Source organism: Triturus cristatus, chromosome 9 (genome assembly GCF_964204655.1).
Source record: "Triturus cristatus chromosome 9, aTriCri1.1, whole genome shotgun sequence".
NCBI lineage: Eukaryota > Metazoa > Chordata > Amphibia > Caudata > Salamandridae > Triturus > Triturus cristatus.
In genome coordinates this window covers 279,396,723-279,404,042 of record NC_140592.1, presented here as the reverse complement: position 1 = coordinate 279,404,042, position 7,320 = coordinate 279,396,723, and positions in this window count along the sequence as shown.

Below are 7,320 nucleotides of genomic sequence, written 5' to 3'. Positions count from 1 at the left end.
ACCACAAGTGTTTGGTCACCTGGTTCAACAGACACCATTAGCCACATGAGTACAAATGTGGGCAAGGGTAGTCGACAAGGTCAATGCAGTAGGTAACACACTACGCTCCAGAAATGAAATCATGAAGCGGTGACATGACCTGAAGAGGGTTGCGCAACAAAAGAAGAACAAGAACCATGAGCTGGCTCAAAGAACTGGCGGTGGCCCTCCCATCCCACGAAAATCATTCACTGCATGGGAGGAGAAGGTGCTTGCCATACTACATCCAGAGAGTCTCACAGGAATAGCCGGGGGAGCGCAGGCTGGTAAGGACAAACAAATGTCTACCATTACACCGCCATGTACTCCAAAACTACACCTCCTAGGCCCAATCCCATTCATCTGCACCACCATACCCAACACAGGTCTCACAGATGTAACATTCACCCCATCTGATCCACCCCAAAGGTAGCCAGCTACATTCCCAGGGTTGTATGTGTACAGGCAGCCAGCACTACAACTCCCACCAGGCCCCTAGTCCCACCTCTGAGCAGGATGGAGTGCTCCCTCCCACCCAGAAGCATGTGGCAGCCATTACATTGCCCTCATCAAACTAACAGGTAGGTAGCCATCTAAAAAGGGAGGGGTGTCTGTGGGTGGGAGCCGGCACTACAACTCCCAACAGGGCCCCATGTCCCACAGTTCAGCAACATGGAACACTCCCCCCAGCCAGAAGCATGTGACAGTCATTGTATCTCACCAACCAAACGTATACGTAGGCAGCCATCTTCACAGGGAGGTCTGTCTGGGGGCGGGAGGCCTGTACTACTACCCCCACCAGGCACACCTGTCCCACCCCTGAACAGGATGTGGCACTCCCTCCCCACCCAGAAGCATTTGGCAGCCATTGTAGTACACCAACCAAACTTACAGGTAGGTAGCTATCTTCACAGGGAGGGCTGTCTGGGGGTGGGAGGCCTGCACTACTACTCCCACCAGCCACCCCTGTCCCACCCCTGAGCAGGATGTAACACTCCCCCCACCCAGAAGCATGTGACAGTCATTGCATTGTTCACCCTAATCTAACAGTGAGGTAGCCAGCTTCACAGGTCGTGCTGTTTTGGGCTAGGAGGCCTGCACTACTACTCCCACCAGGCACCCTTGTTCCCTAGCTCAGCAAGATGGAGCACTCCCCTCCCACCCAGAAGCATGTGGCAGCCATTGCATTATCCACCTTCACCTGACAAGTACGTAGCCATCTTAACAGGGAGGGGTGTGTGTGTGTGGGAGGCCAGCACTACAACTCCCAACAGTCCCCCTTGTCCCACCCCTGAACAGGATAGAGCAATCCCTCCCACCCAGAAGCATGTGGCAGTCATTGTATTGTTCAACTTCGCCTAACAGGTAGGTAGCCATCTTAACAGGAAAGGGTGTGTCTGTGTGGGAGGCCAGCACTACAACTCCCAACAGTCCCCCTTGTCCCACCCCTGAGCAGGATGGAGCACTCCCTCCCACCCAGAAGCATGTGGCAGCCATTGCATTGTTCACCCTCATCTAACAGGTAGGTAGCCATCTTCCCAGGTTGTGCTGTTTGGGGTTGAGAGACCTGACCTATTACTCCCATTAGGCACCCGTGTTCCCCAGCTCAGCAAGGTGGAGCACTCCCCACCCACCCAGAAGCATGTGGCAGCCATTGTATTGTTCACCTTCACCTAACAGGTAGGTAGCCATTTTAACAGGGATGGGTGTGTGTGTGTGGGAGGCCAGCCCTACAACTCCAAACAGTCCCCCTTGTCCAACCCCTGAGAAGGATGGAACACTCCCCACCCACCCAGATGCATGTGGCATTGTTCACTTCAAACTAACAGGTAGGTATCCATCTTATGCTCTCTTGTCCCACCCCTGAGCAGGATGGAGCACTCAATCACACACCCAGAGATATGTGTCACAAATTCCACCCAAATGTGACAACAGAACAGGTAAGTAGACAGTACATGCACCCCGCCATCCCTCTAAAAAAGCATGGAGCCAAATGACAACACCCGCCCTCACATCCCACCAAACTTTACCCAGATACAATTACCACTTAGAGTGTGCAGAAAGCTAAGCGTATGTAACTGTAACAGAAAGAGAAGTGTGACTCAACAAATCACATCTCAAAGCAAATCAGGGCACAAACATGCACAGCACTGAATGCTATCTGTAAGTTGCATGGGGGCTGAGCTTGAAGGACCATATGAAAACAAACCAAGCATGGTCTGTCGAACCAATAAATCTAAGCCCAGGACATGACAAAGGTATGCATGAGATGACAATGCCTAGTACATGCACAGATGTAACACCTGCCAGACAGAGTAATCAGCAAAGATGCCTCACATCAAATTGTATTGCCGCCAGTTGTCAGATGACAACATGTCCTCATAATCACAGAATTTACACGTGGGGAATGGTATCCATCTACATGTCACACAAATGGAAATTTAATGTATGTACCCCCAAATCATGTCATGATGCACATCACTGTGCATACATACAATGTGTGAAATAGTTAACTGTGTGTTGCATAACCAGTAAATAAGATATATCAACCACAAAGCTTGAGGGGTGTATATCAATGACCATTTCCCATCTGTCCCACAGGTGACCAACAACTGACAGCTGAGGACGACAACATCAACCTGCAGAGCCAGTCTCCACCCCCGGAACATGGACTCTTGTATGAGGACTCCCTGGATTCTGAGGACGTGGAGTTTGAAGCTGGTCCATCTGGTGTGCCAGGGCGCAACAGGTCCCAGGACCCCACTGTCCCTGCCACCACCTCAGCAGCACCAGCAACTACGCTTACCCCTGCTGGAACGACTTGTGCGGCCTCCACCTCCACCACCACCACCAGTGCTGGCTGCAACACTCTCCCTGCCCCAGAGGATGACCACCCCATCCCACCAACTGAGGAGGGCAGGGAGAGGAGGCGGGTGCCTACAGTGGTGATGCAACAGGTCCATGACAGCAGGGCAGGTTGGAGGGCAAAGGGGAGTCGAAGCCAACAGGACACTGGGACCGAAGCCCAGGACAACATCAACAGAGTCCATGGGGCCTATGAATGGGCTCAGGAATGAACGGGCCAGGCTGAGGAAGATTCACATGAGCTCCGACTGCTGCTGAGGTCCATCGACACCCGCATCGGCCAAATTGTGGACCTCTTGGGCCAGCTAGTGGTGGTTCTGAGGGACAGGCCTGCGGCACAGCCAACACCTCCACCTCCCTCCGTTGTCCCGCAGGATGACAGTTCCACATATTCCCCTGCGGGCACGGAGAGGGGGGACTCCTCAGACCCCACTGGCCCCGCAGCAGAGGCCCTCCTATAAAATGTCCACGGGCCCGTCCAAAGAAATCCAAGGGAGGAACCCATTGCAAAGCACCTGCCAAGTGCCAGTCAAGGAGCCAGCCATGATGGCAACCCTCTTCACTATTGCACTGAGTTTGTTGACCGTCCTCACCCACACTGCCTTGTTAATGGCATCCATGTGTTGGACTGGGACACCACATCAATGTGGTGACTACTCGATTGTTTCATCTACCATCACTGAAAACTCATTGCTTTACTGTTCACCTTTTCGTAAATATTCACTCCCCTGTCACATGTACCCATTTTAAATAAACACTCCTTACACACACGTCGTTGTGTCTGCTCCGTGTTTATCACAGGTTGTGCAGTCTTCACCATGATCTCAATGTACCTGGAGTACAGATTGTTCGTAGGCAAGGAGAGGCCGAAGGGACCTATGAAAACACAACAGAACAATTTTCACTAGTCAGGTGGTGGCATCACAGCCATCACACAACACTTGTCATCAGGGTACTCCAATCTGCACACATTACAATGAACAACAGTACCGACATTAACATCCTGTATCTGTGCCAAACTACCCTGTCCCAGGAACATTGGCACCCAGCACTGAGTCAACAACAGGCTGAAGTCACAAATCCCATATACACCTTACCACCAACAACGACATCAGCAGACAATGGCTCTGTTATACATTGTCACTCACCTTCAAGTGAAGTAGCGGTTGATGAGCTGTTGATGCAGGTCGACACCTTCCTCCTCTCCACTATCCTCGTCACTGGACATGAGTTGGTTTGCAGGCTGGGGCCTTGGCTGCTCATCAGCATCCAGGAGCAGGGGGATCTCCTTGCGCAAGGCTAGGTTGCGGAGCATGCAACTACAATGTGACACACCTTTTTGGGCGAGTACATCAGTGCACCTCCAGTCTTGTCCAGGCAGCGAAAACGTGACTTCAGGAGACCGAAAGTAAACTCCACCACACGACACGTCCTCCCATGGCTATCATTGGAGTAGACTTCAGCCGGGGTCCTGGGATTCCGCAGTTGACTCAGCAACCAAGGATGGTTTGGATATGCAGAATCACTTAGGTGGGAGATACACAGAGCAACTTTGTAATGTAACTGTGGCAGAGGACAGCATGTCACACACACAGCACGCTACCTGACTCTTCATACTCACCCACAATCCATGCATGCTCCGGAAGCAGATTATCCATCAGCTGTGGGACAATGCTGTTACACATGATGTATGAGTCATGGGCCGAGCCAGGGAATTTGGCACAGACGTGTGAGATTATCATTCCGCCTGGCACACCACTGGCACATTGATGGAATGGAAATGCTTCCTGTTCCAGTAGATGTGCTCACGTGCCCGTGGTGGAACCAGGCCAACATGTGTGCAGTCAATGGCACCAACAATATTGGGGATGTGCCCAAGTGCATATAAATCTCCCTTCACCTGGGAGAGCGACTTGGACTGGTGCCAATGGGATGAGCAGACAGTATATCAAAGTAGGGGCTTCCCCCGTAAATGGAAGAAGATATGGAAGGCATGGATGGCTTACAGAACTGAACTCCCCACACCATAACGTGAATATTGTCACCGACCTATGCTATATGAGCACAACCCGGGCCGTGATATCCTGGGGGAAAGGGGGGTACTAGGAGGGATCTGTTTCACTCTGTCCTGTGTGTGTCACTACAACCATTTTGTATGATGTAATGATTCATGAAGCAATTGTTATGGTTGTGATGGTTAATTCAAAGAATGTTTAAAAAAGAAATCTCCCTTAGCAGCCGCCAATTCATGCCTCCTGGGGAAATTTATATATCTGTCCTTCTAGATCATCATAGCAGACAGGACATCACGTAGCACCATGCTGAACATAGGTTGCGAAATCCCACCTGCGCTGGACACCATTTAACTGGAATGATCCAGAAGCAAAAAAATGCGGGCCGCCATCACCTTAGACGTTGGTGTGAAAGCACTCGGATATGTCCTGCGAGACAGCAAGTGGGGCTCCAACATATCACATAGGTCTTGTAGGATAGGTCGATCCAGACTCAATTTCCGTATGACCTCCTCATTTTCCATGTCTGCCGGCGCTGTGAAGGGACTATGAAAATTTGGTCTCCTCCTAGGAGATGAAAGCAGACACATGTCAATGCAATCCACCAGGAGATGTGTCCGACATCTAGCGTTTTGACTGACAAAATGCCAACAATGAGTAGCATCACAGTTCAGATTACAGCACAACTTACATGTAGGGACACCTTCAGCGACATCATCCGTACACCTGCCCACTTTTCACACAGCTAGCACCTCCAAAACAATATCCAACTATGTGAATGCCCAAAGGGATATGGTTACATCTTGGATGAGCAGCCCTGAGAGTAGTTCATACAGCATATGTGTGAAACAGCAACACTACTGTCTCCTACCTAGCTGCTGTACATGCCACACCTTCTTGTGTAAGTTGAACAGGGCACACATCAACAACACAAAGAGCCCAGTCTGTGCGTAAAAATCAAGTATGTGCATGAGCCAAGAAAAGTTGACAGTCAAATATGCACATTGTGTAGTAAGACATTCATCACTGTGAGTTGCTCAGCCCTTTCACACATTGACATGTGTACCCATTGGAGAGTCCGTCACAACACTGTTCTGTGTACGTGCCCAGGAATATCACAAGTGACATGTGAGGGAGTATATGCCAATGTTTTCAAACATATACAACAACAACATGGCATGTATAGTCAGCAGTGGGGTAAATGTTACATTGGCATTGAGTGCACAATCTTATGCCATGAATCATGTGTCTGCTGTGCACTGTTGAGAACTGGCCATTGGCCATTCATACAGCATGACATGTCCATAGATGCTGTCAAAGTGATCTGCAACACAAATCACGGTCACTGGCACCAATGTATGGCATCCATATCGCGGTAGCGACCACCTGACCCCAGCGGTGTGTCACCCCCAATGCCCAAGCCGCACCTGTGGTACTGATACATGTATGTGTATTGCCAAATGGCAGTTGGCATGCTCTGCCACCCAAATCACAGTCACTGGCACCAATGTACGGCATCCATATCGTGGTAGAGACACCTGGCCCCATCGGTGTGTCACCCCCAATGCCCAAGCCACACGCGTGATACTGATACATATATGTGTATTGCCAAATGGCGGTTGGCATGCTCTGCCACCCAAATCATGGTCACTGGCACCAATATATGGCATCCATATCGCGGTAGCAACCGCCTGGCCCCTGCGGTGTGTCACCGCCAATGCCAAAGCCATTACAGCCAATGGGAACCACAATCGTGGTAGCCTAATGCAATTTTTAAAAACGCGGTAGGCATGCTCCGTCACCGCAGGGCCGGTCATTGGATGCAATTGAAAGGTGCACAAACGTGGTAGCGCCCACCTGGCCCCTGCGGCGTGTCACCGCCAATGCCAAAGCCAATACAGCCAATGGGAACCGGAATCGCGGTAGCCTAATGCAATTTTGAAAATCGCGGTAGGCGTGCTCCTCCACCGCGGGGTCGGTCATTGGATGCATTTGAAAAAAGCTGACCTGGGACACCAATTTCAGCAGCCCCGATCCACTGAAACTACCCCAGGGGGCTATATATGTGTGGGAGAGAGCCACTGTTTCCAGAGCCTGCTGCCTGATACCCCTCACCAGCAGCTGCTGCTGCTCCTATCTCCAGAGCCTGCTGCCTGATACCCCTCTCCCCCAACTGCTGCTGCTCCTGTCTCCAGAGCCTGCTGCCTGACACCCCTCACCACCAACAGCTGCTGCTCCTGTCTCCAGAGCCTGCTGCCTGATACCCCTCACCACCAACTGCTGCTGCTTCTGTCTCCAGAGCCTGCTGCCTGACATCCCTCACCACCAACTGCTGCTGCTCCTGTCTCCTGGACCCAGTGATGCTGAGGACTGCAAAGATCTGGGCCCATCCCTTCACCACCGAGGAGCTGGAGGTCCTGGTGGA